This window comes from Watersipora subatra, chromosome 5 (assembly GCF_963576615.1).
Source record: "Watersipora subatra chromosome 5, tzWatSuba1.1, whole genome shotgun sequence".
Lineage (NCBI taxonomy): Eukaryota > Metazoa > Bryozoa > Gymnolaemata > Cheilostomatida > Watersiporidae > Watersipora > Watersipora subatra.
In genome coordinates this window covers 66,488,784-66,505,297 of record NC_088712.1, presented here as the reverse complement: position 1 = coordinate 66,505,297, position 16,514 = coordinate 66,488,784, and the positions used below count along the sequence as shown (strand labels likewise).

The window sequence follows — 16,514 nt, the reverse complement described above, 5'->3', positions numbered from 1 at the left end:
GATTTGCAGTAGAGTCGAGCTGTAATATTTCTACTGTCTTCTAACAAGCTTTCATTTTGTGAGAGGCAGAGTTAATCAAGCTATAGCCACGAAGGGGAGAAACCTTTACATCATAAACAATACCTTTTCAATTAATGTATTCAACTAGCTGCAAGAATTGACTAAACACACAATATATTGTTTATTTTCAAGTAGATCAAAGTTATTGTAAGGATGTGAAAGACTGAAAGTCATTTATAGCAGGTTTGACTCTAATAATGGTTATTTGTTGGAAGAACAAATGAAAGAGACTAGAAACTAACCAACCAGCACCAACATTCCGCACTCGCATCTGAGAGGGTTAGCCCGCAACTCTCTTCAAAAGCCTCTAGTTCTTTGTGGTATACCGGTCCTTCAAACCCTTTAAATATATAAACTATTTCCTTGAAAGGACTCATGAGAGAGTGGGCCTGAGGCTACAATAGTCAATGAACTGGAAAGAGAATCAGAATATACTTTCAATTTTTAAAAATTATGCCCACAATCGTTCAAGGAGTTACCTACCCTTGCCACATACAACCATAAAAATTGCTGGATCCAATTAGTTTGATGCAAGCATTAGTTTGGCCATGCATAGTGCAGACAAAGCCTTTATACTGCATGGCAAATGCTAGTCTGCATGGTTGCTGTTTTTGAATGTATGAATGTTAGATATGAAAAAAAGAATGCTTCCCATGGGTTTCGAACTCACAACTTTTAGAATAGCTGTGCAACACACAACTACCTGCACTAAGCGACCAATTTGACACATTTGGAAATAATCATGAAGTTAGCTATTATACAAGACAATCTCTCATGACACACCAGACTACCAGGGTGTTAGTTATTAATATAGTTAGCAGTGATGTGCCCATATGACAGCCTTTAGTCACATTGACATGACAGTTTACTGTTCTAGTACCAACAGGCCTGATGGTAAAAGTTCACTAGTAAAAGGAGTTGCCCGCTGCTGTGAGTTTCCAATAGATATGCATAGATGTGCATATGGCACAAGTCATAATTAATAGTTTTTTCTTGGGCAGTTTATTAAAGTAACAAGTGCATTTTTATTACACTGAACCTTTAATTAAATTACTAAATAATAAAAAAGCTCAATTAAACTTTAAACAAAAAAGCCTTAAACCAAATTTTACAGAAGATTTTTAACAACAAATATATTTTGTTAGAGCTGCCGCGGGTCTAGTTAGCTATTCATGAGACTCAAAAGCCTAGTGTTTTCTTTAGAATTTGTCATCTATATTTGTCCTCCTGTGTTTGTATATCGTTGTGCCTTTATTCTTACAGGTGGTATAATTATAAAGGCTACCTTATGATAATATTCAGTGTTATATCATACAGTGTTGTTTCAATTTGCACTAGATTCCACTGAGTGAGTTACATGTATGCTGAGCGATCACGCTAAAGTTGCTCAATCATGACTTTATGATGCGCAAGGTACAGTTTGATTGGCACAGTTATGATTTCTACAGACATCAATGCTTTGGCAGCTAAATACTCAATTGTTTAGCTTCAGATCATGGGGCCAGTTTGAGGAACGATGTGAGCCTAATATGAGAGCAATGTGACTGCCAATACAACCTCTGACAGGAACTGTAATAGGCCCGCAGGGATAATCCAGTGAGTTATAACCAAGTGACTTGCCGTATAATCAAGCTGTACTATTCTACAGTTTTCTAAGCCACCTTCATTTTGTGGGGGACAGAGGGAATCAAGCTATGGCCACAAAGAGGAGAACCAATTCCACCGTAAACAATACCTTTTCAACGAATGTATTCAACTGGCTGTGAGAATTGACTAAACATACAAGGTATTGTTTATCTTTGAGTAGATCAAAGTTATTGAAAGGTTGTGAAAGACTGAAAGTAAGTCATAGCAGGTTTGACTCCAATAATTTTTATTTGTTGAAAAGACAAAAAAATGAAATTAGCATTTAAACCATTCAAGATTATAATCATTTAACTTAAAGTTTAAAACAAGTATAACATTTGCAACACCAAAATCAGAGCGCTCATCACCTAGTGACCAACTAACAAACCGGCATAGGCATTCCATACTCGTATTTGAGAGGATTTAGCTCTTTGTGGCACATCAGTCCTTGAATGCCCTTTAAAGATATAAATAATTTCAATAAAAGTCGTCACGTTGTGGGGCCTACAGCTACAATAATCAATGAGCTTAAAAGGGAATTGGAATTTACTTTCAGCTTTGAAAGCTATGCACACAGTTGCTCAAGGAGTTACCTACTCTTGATCTATACAACCATAAATATGGTTGGATCAAATTAGTTTCACGGCTCGATTTGTGTTATATGGTTGGTTAAGAGTGTGCAGACAGAAAGCGTGTTCTTTTAATTAATTAAAGGAATTATTAAAGAATTAAAATGTCAATTAATTTAGTATTTTTTCAAAATTTTAAACCCCATTTTATAGCAGACTCTGATAGCAAAACTTTAGTTGCATTTGCAAAACTACTCCAAATTGAAACAACTGAAAAATAAAAACCAAAATGCTTGCTCTTAGTTTAAAGTTTTATTTTTCCTTTGAGGATAAGTTGCTATAACAAAATGAACTTGGCTGAAAAATCCAAACAAATATAAATATATCTTAGTACTCTGACAATTTGACTTCTAGAGTGCAGTGAGACATCATCAAGTGTTATACTAAATCACAGACTGGGCAAATTGATTGGTGCAGGTATTACAGTGTCTGCCTTCTGAGTTGAACATCATGAGTTCAAGTCCTGTGCAAGGCCATTTTTTACACTGGTCTCAGATCCTGGCTTGAGACATACACTGAATTTGTTACCGTAAATATTTATTGCTTAACTCTTTTTCTACTAAAGAAATTTGTTTACCAGGACATAATTGCATAGATGATAACTAATATTTGACAAAGGTGCATATAAACTGTCATAAACTTTAGCCCATAGTCTAAAAAACATTTAAATAGCAAGTTATTCGGCATAAAATTTCAAAGCAGGTGATGCCATGAAAATGCCACAAATGTGTTGCATAATGATCTCAGGCACCTTATCAGTCATTTCCCCTACTACTGTGAGCATGTCCAAGTCAAAGGAGTTATCAATATTATTACAGCTAACAATAAAATAATCACTCTCTGTAATACTATTGTTCAATAAAATTCACTTAAAGTCAATTGATCTACAATGAGTGAAAACTCTGTAACTGTAATATGTCTGACACGGCTGGTTATTGCTAAGAAGAAATTGTAATAAAAATAGTTTTTGAAAAGGTTTAATAGCAATAAAGTTTTGTAAAATTTTATTTTGAAACAACTTCGCAGTCAGGTAACTTCAAACATCAAAAATAATAGCAAATCATAGAATAATATCAATGCTGTCTGATAGAATTAACTAAAATTGGTGCAACTACATCTTTAAGGCTCATCTCGCAAATAAATTGAATATATTCCATTCACTCAAGGCATATTTCCTTCGGCTCAAGTACAGATATGATTGGCTAATAAATCAACTCACTAATCAAATACTTTACACAAAGCCTACTAAAGCCTTACCACTTGACTCTTGGCCATATGCAAGGGCAGTGGCAAGTTACACTACTCGGCTCATGGTATTCGTAGTGACGCAGCTCATGGTTAAAGTAGTTACTCAATTAATACACTGAGAGTTAATTATAATCTGTGAACAATGCAGACAACCTCCTAATCATCTCATGGTGCTATAGTTAGCTATAGTTATAGTTATTGTTAGGTTTTAACAAAAAAATAATTAATATGACAATCAGTAGTCTTTGGGTCGGTATAGATGCACAGACAGGAAATAACAATTTAACTTATACATGAATCTGTTTTCATTCCATTCAATCCTCCATAAATTCCCTTGACACTACTCTTCCTTCATTGCCCAGTGACAGCAAAGATGCAGGGTACAATTCAGTCACTAAGAGAAGCTGGCATGTGTCAACAGGTTCTTGCTCAGACAGAAGTAGAAGGGGGTAGTTGAATTAGATTAACACGCTTTCTCACACTCCTCATGACTACAGCAAGTCAAATTTATGTATAATTACTTGATTCTGATGCAACCTTAAAGGTTGACTTGCAACAAAATTCAAATTACAGTTATTTGGTATCAAAAGTTTCCCCATGTCATACCCTGTTGTGTTGTAGGTAGTAAATATGTGGAAATGTGATTACAAGCTCTTAAAAGCTCAAAAACGAACAGTTAATCGCAGTCATCACGAACACGGTCGTAGGTTGGAATCCCTCTCAAAATGGCTCAAATGTGATGTAGTTGAACAGGATGTGCTTCTGTTTACACTTTTATCCAACCTGATCCGTCAAAATATTTGCACAATTAAACTTCAAACATTCAATAAAACAATGTCTAATGTCCTTACGCGTCTATTTCTTCATCATTGTACTGCCGTCACATTGAGCACTGATATCTCAAAACCTAGCCTAAAAACCAGTTCAATTTTTTAACCTTAGCCTAAGGTGGTGCACACTAGTGTTGGGCCGGTATCTAATTTAGTGCCGGATCGGATATCCTTGCACATTTTTATCGGTTTTTCCGGTATCGGTATCCTCGGTATTTACCATCTTCGGTATCCTTTGCCAACTAAGAAAGTTCGGTATTGTCGGTACTATTGTTCGGTATGTAGTTATCAGTGTGTCTTTAAATGGTTTAAACTTCAAATCATAACTGTCTCGAACAATTTTTATCGTTGTGCAAAGAGTAGCCTGTGCAAAAAAAACATTCTTTAGTCAGCAGTATATTGTTACGGCAAAGAGACTCCTTGTTTTAGAAAGCCAACAAAGATGGAAATATAATTTTCATGATAGATGTTTTTATTGTTTATTCTATTAAAAATATCGTTATTGATACAAACGTTATGTATAATAAAGAACAGTTAGATAATGGCAATGGGCTCTCTTTGTTAAATAGACTGAAACCGTTTAAAAAATCTAATCACATATTGTAATCAGGTAATGTAATCAAATAATTATACGCAGTCCATGCAATTAGAGTCAAGTCCAGTTAGAGTCTTTATACGTCCTCCCATCTGTGTAGAACTCCCAAACTTTTGAGGCTAGTGGCATTATCAATGTAACGTCATATAATAGTAGATACAATAAGCTTGGAAATTTTCGTTGAATTTGTTCGCCAATGCATGCTGAGATTGGCACGTTCTTCATGAAGATTTTAAAAATCTCTACGGATATCCATATAACCATATACCAACAGGCTTTTACGGATAAATACCGATCATATCAAACCGGCCGCGGATACCTAGCTGACACCGAAAATGATCGGTTTCCTCGGATACCGAGAATCCCTAGGTATCAGTAAGAGCGGATAACCCAATACCGGCCCAACACTAGTGCACACCGCCCTCGCATAAATTTAAAGAGCCTGTTGGTCATTTGGAATGTCTGAAAGTGCTGCAAAGATTGTTCGCGCCAATTAGACGGAAATGTGGGGCACATGATCAGATTATGACTAGATGAGTAGACCTGAAATGAAACTGTAAAGTAGCGAGCATCTGATTTTGATGAGGGCTTTCATGTAGAAGCCGAAGTGTTTGTCATGAACTAGTGCCTTCTATTGGCTTTTCATTTCACATAATAACAACATGTCAAAACAATAACCACACCGAGTTGAGTACGTCATCGGACTGATGGGATTCCATCCTTCCGTCGTTTTGTTAACTGTTCATTTTTGTAATTTTAAGAGCTTGTAAACACATTTTCACGCATTGTGCACCTACAACACAGCAGAGTAAGACATTGTGAATATTTTGATACCAAATAACTGTGATGTGAATTTTTTTGCAAGTCAACCTTTAATTATGAACTTGCACAAAATTAGAGTAGATTTCATCGGAATGTGTGGATATTTTTCAAACTTGAAATTTTTGTTGATTTTCGAGATGATTTGTCTAACACGTTTCGAATTTAAATTGACAAAACTTTAAACTTAAAACGCTCACAAGAAAGATATGTGCAAAATGTTGTCTTTTGTTGTTGTCGTTGTGGTGGTTGATATGGGCTATTATGTTCAAGTTACAGCGTAATGTGTCTCTGCTCTGTCTCTTTACAACTATAGACTTCATAATTGCACTTTCACTTGATACGAGTGTTTAACCGCAATCAAGTTCTATCAATTTTAATCTTGAAACATTCTGACAATCAGTTGACCTCAAACATGAAAGACAATCACAAATGATAAAAAATATCAACACTTTCTGATAAATCTACTACAATTTTGTGCAAATTAACTTTTAACAAGTCTTGTAAAAAGCCGGTTTGTGCATGATTTGAACTCGTGACCTTCAGTTTATTTTGTGACCTTCAGACCTGGTTGATGATTTACCAACATGGTCGCATTAGCAAGGGTTCATTTCAAAATAAACGTGTTGATCTGCATCGGAGGAAATAAAAGCTATGCATATGTGATTGACTGAAATAGTGTATTACAACCACATAAATTCCATGTTATTCATATCCAATACAAGCTAGTAGGGTCTGAGAGTGACTTTAGAATAATGACTACAGTACTTGTTATACTAAACTATTTTATATATTCAAAAATATTCTCACTCTTATATATATACTCGTACTCAACATACCAAATTATTTCCCAGTTGTGTCATGAACTGGAGTAAATCTTTACATTTCCATTTTCATCATAAAAGTGGAGCAGTTTTCCCCTGAGTGAAATAAAGCAATACAAATAGCTACAGAAACAGTATCGATGATCTATATTAGAGTACAAACACTCTGATTGTTAATTAGATAGCAGTGCTAAAAAATTCATAGAGGATACCATTGGCCTTCACGATTGAGGTCAATTCTCATTGGGGGTCCCACCACACAAAGTTGTCGTCAGAATAGTCACTTTTACAATCCCTGTCACCTTTTTCAAGTTGATAACCAAAACAACCCGTTTCTTCTCATTCGTTATTTTAATACAAATATCTATTCTGGTGGCACTGCGTTGCGTTAAAAACCTGAAACTTGCTCAGTTTGAATTCTGCTAACCAAATTCATGGCTCAATCAGCGACCTTCACAAACTTATTAGTGATGTTTGGGAGCGTTGCTGATTACTCTGCTAAGAGTGACAGCCGTTTTAGGTTTTAAGGGCTACATTTCTTGTACTGAAAATAGACCGAGATTGTCTTTAATAATCACTGTCAGTCACAGACTTGGAAACGAATTTGCTGTCAATGTCTTGGCATTTAATTGCTGTTTACTTTAATTATTTGGCAGTCTATCAATGCTGGGCCAGATGCTTCAAACACAAACTAGTGAAGTTTCGGTTGGACATGTTGATTTATTGACAAATAATAAGTTAGTAAAGGTACGGCTACACATAACAAATTTTTCGTTGGTTCGAACCAAAATGATATGACTAACCGTATATGACTAACCGATATGGTTCTAACCGATATGATTGAAACACACAGAATTATTCTGCACTGCTGGAATCGTGCTAGCGAGCACGAGTCCAGCAGCTTTTGCAATTAGTATAGTCCAAGAGACGTATAATGACACACAATAAAAGTATAAGTGCAGTTCAACATAGTACACAAGATGCAACTGCTTAGATTGTGTTATTGTATGTATTTATTGTTTGGACGCTAAAGCTACAAATTGTTTATTTTTTAATTGCATTTCCTTTTTAGCAGCAAAAGTTTTATGGTAGAAAGCGATCAAGTCGGTCGCATCGTATTTACTATGCTGAATTGCCGTGATATTTTTCTTGCGTGTTGCATTATGTTCTCGGACTACATATATCTTAAAATTTGCTAGAGTCGTGCTCGCTAACCAACAATAGCGCAACTTAACAGTTACATCGCGCATTCTATGTTGAATTGCTTACGTACTTTTATTGTGTGTCGCAATGCATGTCTTGGACTATACTAATTGCTAAAGCTGCTAGAATCGTGCTCGCTAATAATTTGTTTAATCTGTTAAAAGCATTTCGTTGACGAACTCGGTGGGCATGCACAGCTCAAATATTTCTGTGAATTTTGAACCAACAAAAAATTTGTTACGTGTAGCCGTACCTTTAGTAATCCTACTTACACAATCATCGTCACCTCGTCACCTATATTGATAAATGGTCGTCTCATCTGTCACTTTTTAAATATCCCGGTCATCGGGTCGTCAGAATCGTCACAAAACATGGGAGGACCCCCTCATATGTCATTTGTCAACATGACAACGTTTAACAGGGCTGATATGTATATAGCCACAGGAAATATCTATACTATACATATGCCATGTAGTTTGCTGGTCTGTGTGCACAAAGGCTTTAGGAATGTTTGCACTATCAAATTATTCTAGCATTTTTGGCTTTTTGAATATTAAAAGTTGAAATATTCATATTTAGCCTGGATAATCACTGAAAAACATAATTTTACTTCTAATTAGCATTTTTATTGGAAATCAAGAAGAAATGATGATTAACCTAAGATATAACTCATGGCTAACCATTTAATAAATTTCCCTACAATAAGATTGGTGCAGGTCTGTCTATAGGAGGCCGCACTTAAAGGTTAAAAAGAAATATTACTTTCAATGGGATTCAAACCCTCAACTTTCAGCATGGTGGACCAACATTCAAACACCTGCTATTATCTAGCTGTTTTACAAGAAATTAGATTCAACAGAGAATATGAAATCCTTGGTTTGAAGGCTTTAGAGGCATATTCAAAGAATTTGGGGTAAAACAGTTGTAGAGAAAATGATTTCAATTTAATCTAAGATGATTTCCTCATGAAATAAATTATAGTTATCTGCCTTAGCTACTGATTCTATAAGACCTGAACTGAATATAGACTAAGATCCTAATTCAATGTATTAGAAATCATATGGACCTTACACTAAAGTCCCTGTAAAGTTTGCAAAACACGAAATCTACAAAAATAAACCAGTTCTTAGAATGTATACGTACAGCACTTATTATCGCTTGCCATAAAAAATGACTGTAGAACAACTTGATTGACCTGTTTACAAAGACAATAAAACAGCTGCCTTTTCTCACGAGTCGCCAAACATTTAATGAGTTTTCCAGGCCTTTACACTTGCCATGGTGGTCGTTCAATAAACATTTTTTACTCATTTCACCTATAAACTGTCATCAGACATTATTTCGAAAGAACTACACAAAAGACTGTCTGACACCTGGCTCGATCAAGTCAGTTGCGTGTGTGCCATTGACGAACAAACATTATTCTAACGATATTACGGACAAGAAACTTATATGTATATTCTGGAGTATGGCAGAGGTATGTTTTGTGTTTACTTGTCTTTTATCTAATATTTTTGGTTATAACATTTGATATCACGTAATTTACGTAACATTTTCTGATTCAGACAGCAATTTTGCTTTAAAGATTGTGAATCAATTTGTTTTTTAAAAACCTTTCAGGTTTCACGATCGGTTGGAAATAAAGTCACAGTCAACAAAGATCTAACCACCGTTGTACTTTGGGAAGTACTCTAGATACAATTATACACACACGCATGATAAACAACTTCTAAAGTTCAAAGAACTTTATAGTGAAACCTTAAGCATACAACATACTGAGGTATTCACATCATACAATTCTACGGAGCCTAAGTGCTAATCTACGGTCAATAACCTTCATAGAAACTCATCATGGAAGTTATCGAAATACGGAGCCTAAGTGCTATTTATGGACGATAACCCTCATCCAAAGCCACGGAAGTTATTGAATTCAATACTAAGCCTCAAACAAAACGTCTCAAAGTCTGAAGATTGAGTTTTGCTACACAACTGGTGACAATCGACGAACCGAGTTTGCGTTATAAATACGGACATCATCTGTCAACAAATCAAGGATAAGGAACAGACAGTTGATATAGATTTGGTTACGCAATACTTCACTCACGTTAATCATCAGCACTGCAAGACATCATAACGCTTCGAGGTCGAAAGCCTGTCGCTTAGAAAAGCTAACCTACACAACAAACATTGCTCGTCACTGTTCACAAATAACAAGCCAAGCAAAAGCGATACCTATTAGCCATCAAGCCGCATATCAGATAGTCAGCAACAAGGAAGTCATCACATTTCATCAGTCAGCTAAGTATACGTACTGTGTTGAAAGGTTTGCTTACTCAATCTAACTGACATTTCCTTGCTCAACCTAGTGTGCGCTATAAACACTATTATAGTAAAGTAAATTTGGAGTTGTCACACATTTTGGATTTTTCTTTTGCAAACAGTTGTTATCATAATTTTGTTTAAAAATCAAACTGTGTTGTAAAACTGAACCGCGATCGAGCCAATTTAGCCAGACAGCTTTAGTGGTTTAAATAATTGTACTCATATTAAGATTGTAGCAACAATAAGGGTAAAAAGGCTTAAACAAAATTAATAGCAATTATCAGTGATTTAAATTGGTCACCATGGAAAGCGAAAGCCTTGAGCTAAATTCAAATTCCGATTTGAGCGAAAGTAGAGTAGAGGAAGAGCAGCTACAGTAAGATGAGGTAACTGAATCAAACAACCCTAGAACACAACGAGCGCTCGCAAGGAGTCAAAAACTGACTGAGCGCACTATTTTACAACTAGGCAGTGATTTTATCAATGAAATAAGTAGACAGTCTGAGAGTATGATAGATTTCCTAGACAAGTTCACACAAGCTGTTGAAAATGCCACCCATGTCATTGATATACCTGCTGTTGATGCCTTTGTTCAGAACCTTGATTTGAAAGTCAAAGATATAGGCAATTTATATAATAAAGTTATTGAAACAAATGAAAATGAGAAGAACCCCACCCATGAACAACTCTTAAATGAATTTCAAGCGGATGTCAAGTCATTCAAAACCCAGATCGAGGAACAGTGCCAAGAAGAGAGTGAAATCCTAGCTGAAGAGAAGGCACTCGAAGATGCTAAAAGGAGAATGGAAGAAGAAATGCGAGCTTACACAGTGAAAAGACAAAATCTCCTGAGAAGGATGGAATCATCATCAGTAAGGGTAAGTCGTTTGAGCAGTCCAAGTACCAGGGCTACAGCATCTTCAACTCCTAACACAGACAGATACGAATCGTCCTCAGCACCAAGCGCAGTCGATGGCATCAACCTGAGGGTAGCGCAAGCCGAGCAATCACAAGCTCAACAACCACAAGCTGAGCAATCGCAAGCTCAACAACCACAAGCCGAGCAACCACAAGCTCAAAAACCACAAGCCGAACAACCACAAACTGAGGAACCGCAAGTTGGAATTGGCACCCGCCACATCCTCAAAGCCTTCACCGACAACCTAGCAGAATCGTTCAACGCCAAAATGAACTCATCGACAGCTAGTATGTCGAAGCCAAACAGGAAGTCCGTTGAACCGAGCATCTTTTCTGGCAATACCCTCGAATTTGCAGATTGGGAGGTAGATATGGATGCCTTCGTTTTCGAGGAAGGACTAACAGACAGGGAAGCCTTGCGATACCTGAAGAAATTTGTTGCAGGCGAAGCAAAAAGGCCATAATCGGTTTGTTGACATACAGTAGCGATAACTCCTATCAGGAAGCTCGTGAAAAACTGCGAGATCGATACAGTATGGAAGGCGGCATCGCAAGGATACTGTTGAAGAAGCTGGACAACTGGCCAAACATACGCTCCGGAGACGGAAAGAAGATGAGAGAGTTCGGCGACTTCTTGGATCAAGTCAGAAGAAGCATGAGCTCCACAGAAGGCCTACAGATCCTCAACACTGAGCTATACAGCGAACGCATTTGCCAAAAGCTACCCGACAGTGCCAAGTTCTCTTGGACGCAGAGAGTATGTAGAGCTAAGCGAATGAGGACAGGAAATTTGTCATTTTCTGATTTCACAGAGTTTGTTCTCGAGCAAGCGGACTGCTACATGAGCAACATCATGGCATCACAGAGTAAGGATCAAAAGCATGATCAGCCTAAAAGTAAGGGCAGATATGAAAAGAGGACAAACAGAAGGGCTGCATCATACCAAACTGAACGAACAAGAAGAGAACCATTTTGCTACTTCTGCAGCAGCAACGACAAAGGACACTACACAAGGGATTGCAGAAAACTGGCCGAGAAATCACTAAAGGAAAGAAAAGACTTTGTACACAGGAAGGGATTGTGCTTCTCTTGTCTGAACGGTAAACATAGATCAAGCATCTGTAACCGCAAGCAGACATGTTCTAACTGCCATAGAATGCACCCGACTATGTTACATGATCCCGACTGGAAGCCCACAGAAAAATCGGACTCACAACGAAATTCCAGCCAACAACCTACTACCAGCAACCAAGGCAAAGAACAAACAAAAACTAAGACATGCAATTCAACTGGAGTCTACGGACAATCTAGCTTCAGTATGATGGTACCAGTATACGTATCCGCTGGAAACAATGAAAAACTAGTGTATGCCCTCCTCGATACATTGTCCGACATCACCTTCATTGACAAGCAAACCGCAATGGAGATTGGAGCAAGTGGCATCCCCGACACCCTAAACCTAGAAACCATGAACGCCATAAGCCGATCATCCACATTGAGGTATGAAAAACTGCAAATCAGAGGATACCTAACCGATGAAATCTCAACAATTGACGCAGTTGAACGACCAGAAATAAAGTGCCACTCAGACAACATACCGACAGATGAGAAGTGCCGCAAGATACCACATTTAAGATCCCTTGCAAGGCATCTCCCACCAAAGCTGGACATCCCGATCGGACTGATGATAGGTAAAGACAGTCCAGAAATCATCACACCACTCCTGACAAAAAGAGGAGAAGCTGGCGAGACATCAGCTTGTAAGACGATGTTTGGATGGACACTATGCGGGGGTAAACTCAAAACCAAACTGGCAACAAGTTTTAAGACGGATGCCACACTCTTTCCCATAGTGGAACAAGACTTTGAAGACCCTGGAGGTAAGCCCCTGTCACAACAAGACATGCAATTTCTTAAAATCCTTGACGAAGGAATTCACCAAGATCCGGACGGGAGCTACGTCATGCCTCTGCCCTTCAAGTCATCATCAACGCCAATACTGCCAAACAACAGGCATCAAGCAGAGCAGAGACTCGGACTGCTCAAAAACAAACTCTTGAAGGACTCAGCATATGAAGCAGACTATCGAAAATTTATGAACACACTATTCGAAAAGGGATTTACGGAGGAAGTCCCAGTCTCAGAGATGGTAAGAGAAGATGGTAAGTGCTGGTATATACCACACTTTGGAGTGCTTCATCCAAAGAAAAGGAAATTACGTGTGGTCTTCGACGGGAGTGCAAAATACGCCAACACGTGCCTCAACCACCACCTTCTCACTGGCCCAGATCAGCTCAATGACTTACTTGGTATCTTATGCAGATTTCGCACAGGGAAGGTCGCAGTAACGTGTGATGTAGAATCCATGTTTTATAATTTTCGGGCAAGTCAAAATCATAGGAACTTTCTAAGATTCGTATGGTATAGCGATGACTTATCGACAGTGAAAACCTTTCGCATGAGAGTCCATATATTTGGCGCAACCTCTTCGCCTGGGGTAGCCACCTTTGGTCTGAGGCGTCTGGCTGAAGACAACATAGAAATATCTAAAAGTGCGGCAGAATTCCTCAAGAACAACTTTTACGTGGACGACGGAATATTCAGCATGGATGACATCCGAACTGCCAAAGACCTGGTGAATTCAGCGAGGGAAATTTGCTCTAAAGGCAACCTTCGCCTACACAAGTATGTCAGTAATGAGCCCGCAGCTCTTGCCGATTTGCCAGAATCCGAGAAAGAGACGGAAGCTATCTCATTCAACAGCATCATGCCAGCACAAAGAACACTTGGAGTTAGTTGGTGTCTACAAAGTGACCAGCTCTGCTTCACCAGCAATATCGACACAAGACCACTCTCAAGACGCGGTATTCTCTCAACCGTAGCCCAGGTATATGATCCGATTGGTCTGGTTTCACCCTTTACCCTAATGGGAAAGAATGTGCTACAAGATGTTTGTCGCAAAGGACTTGACTGGGATGAACAGATCGATCTAGATACTACTTCGTCATGGGAAGCCTGGACGCGACAACTCGCCACTATTCATGATATTAGAGTTGACCGCTGCATAAAGCCAAAGGATTTTGGAACTATCAAACGAGCCGGACTTCATCACTTTGCGAACGCGAGTGAAGATGGTTATGGCGCATGCTCATACATCCGTCTTATCGATACCACAGATCGCATCCACTGCGCACTTGTCCTCTCAAAGGCTAGAGTGGCCCCCCTGAACCAAATGACCATACCTCGTATGGAGCTTCAAGGTGCAATGCTAGCTACCAAGCTCCAAGGGAAACTGCACGAGGAACTGAGGATGCCAATAGACGGAGTGTTCTTCTGGACAGACAGCATGATCGTACTGGCTATATCAGAAATGAAACATCAAGATTTTCTCCATTTGTAGCAAACAGAGCAGCCCAAATTAGACACAGAACAAAGCCGGCACAATGGAACCACGTTCCTGGAATAGTCAATCCAGCTGATATGGCCTCCAGAGGCGCAACCATACATCAACTGACGAACTCTCACTGGTTTTCAGGCCCAGACTTCCTATGGAAGGAAAATCTTGACGACATCTTGCTCAATCAACCTACGCACTTCAATGTTCCTGCATCAGATCCAGAACTGAGGAAAACTATTAGGGTAGATATGAACCAGGTTACCTACCCCATCAAAGTCGAAAACTTCTCAAAGTGGGACAATCTCATCAGGGCAACAGCACAACTACGTGCAGTCGCTAAACGAGCCAAGGACAAGCTGAAGCCAATCTGGAAACTTGAAAAAATGTCTAGAGAACATTCTCAAGATGCAGAGGCTCTTCTCATCAGGCTTGATCAACAAAAGTACTTCCATTCAGAAATACTGGACATCCAAGCACACGGAAAGGTAAGCAAGGGAAGTTGTCTCAGACAGCTGTCACCCTACTTAGACGATCTAGGAATTCTAAGGATAGGCAGTAGAGCAAAATCCTCAACTATTCTCACAGACAAAGAGCTACGACCCGCAATCATACATAAGCGCAGTCACCTAGCCACAGTACTGATCAGACACTTCCACGAGAAGGTCCACCATCAAGGGAGGATCTTTACACAGTCTGCAATCAGACAATCGGGTTTCTACATTATAGGTGCACAAGGCCTCATCGAATTATTACTCAGAACCTGCGTAGGCTGCAAACGCCTAAGAGGTGCCCCCTTGCATCAACAGATGGGATCCTTACCCAAAGAAAGAGTGGAACATAGCCCTCCATTCACCCATGTAGGGGTAGATACATTTGGACACTTCCTCGTCAAAGAAGGCAGGCAGTAGATGAAACGCTGGTGTATCATCTTCACCTGTATGTATTCCAGAGCGATTCACATCGAAGTCGTAAGTGACTTATCCACAGAGAGTTTCCTACAAGCGCTAAGGTGTCTTGAAAGCATACGAGGGCCTGTAGTTACAATTTTCTCCGATAACGGAACCAATTTCATGGGTTCTAAGACCATGCTCCAATCAAGAATAACTTTCAAGACAAACACTCCCGGTGCTAGCCACCAGGGCGGCGTATGGGAACGGGGAATAAGAATGATTAGGAATGTATTCAACCAGATGAAAGGCAGGTTTTCTGCAAGGATGGACACCGCCGGACTACGGACCGCCATGTACGAAATCTGCAGCATAATCAATGGGAAACCACTGACCTGTTCAAATCTGAACAATCCCGATGAAGGAGTAATAACCCCACATCATCTGATCACCAAGAAGCCTGTGTCAGTACCTACACATCAGGAGATAGGTGAAGTGCCAGACGGCGAGGTATACGGAAAAAACATGTTTGAAAAGACGCAACGTTTCGCCGATGAGTTCTGGCGCCACTAGCAGGACTACCTGACAAAGGTAGAGACCCGACAAAAATGGAGAAATCCATGCCAAAACCTTAAGGTGGGAGACGTTGTCGCAGTTGTTGATGAAAACACTTGGCGTAGTCAGTGGAAGGTGGGAGCCGTCGACTCCGTGAACACAGGTAGAGATGGGTTGGTCAGATCCGCTACTGTCAGAATCTCAAACCCAAAACAGATAACGCGTTCCGGCAAGCGGAAAGGGGAACCTAACATGCTTTACAGACCCATACAGAAACTACTGCTATTGGTCAGCATAAACTCCAAGTACTAACATGCAGTGTTCTTAACCAAACGTATGTTATTCTCTTCCTGCATAAATATTATCATAGTAGTACCAAATATCAATTATTTAGGTATACACGAATACACTCAGTACAATTACATTATACTAGATTTAGATTTGTTAACTTCAGTTAGAACTAGTAAGTTTTTTAGAAAAATTTAGGTGGGAGAGTGTAAAGTTTGCAAAACACGAAATCTACAAAAATAAACCAGTTCTTAGGATGTATACGTACAGCACTTATTATCGCTTGCCATAAAAAATGACTGTAGAACAACTT

At 38.9% G+C, this 16,514-nt stretch overlaps 1 pseudogene; it reads left to right on the top strand.

Moving 5' to 3' along the window:
- Positions 1–10,665: 10,665 nt before the first annotated feature.
- Positions 10,666–16,225, top strand: LOC137397610 (uncharacterized; annotated as a pseudogene).
- The last annotated feature ends 289 nt before the right edge of the window (positions 16,226–16,514 follow it).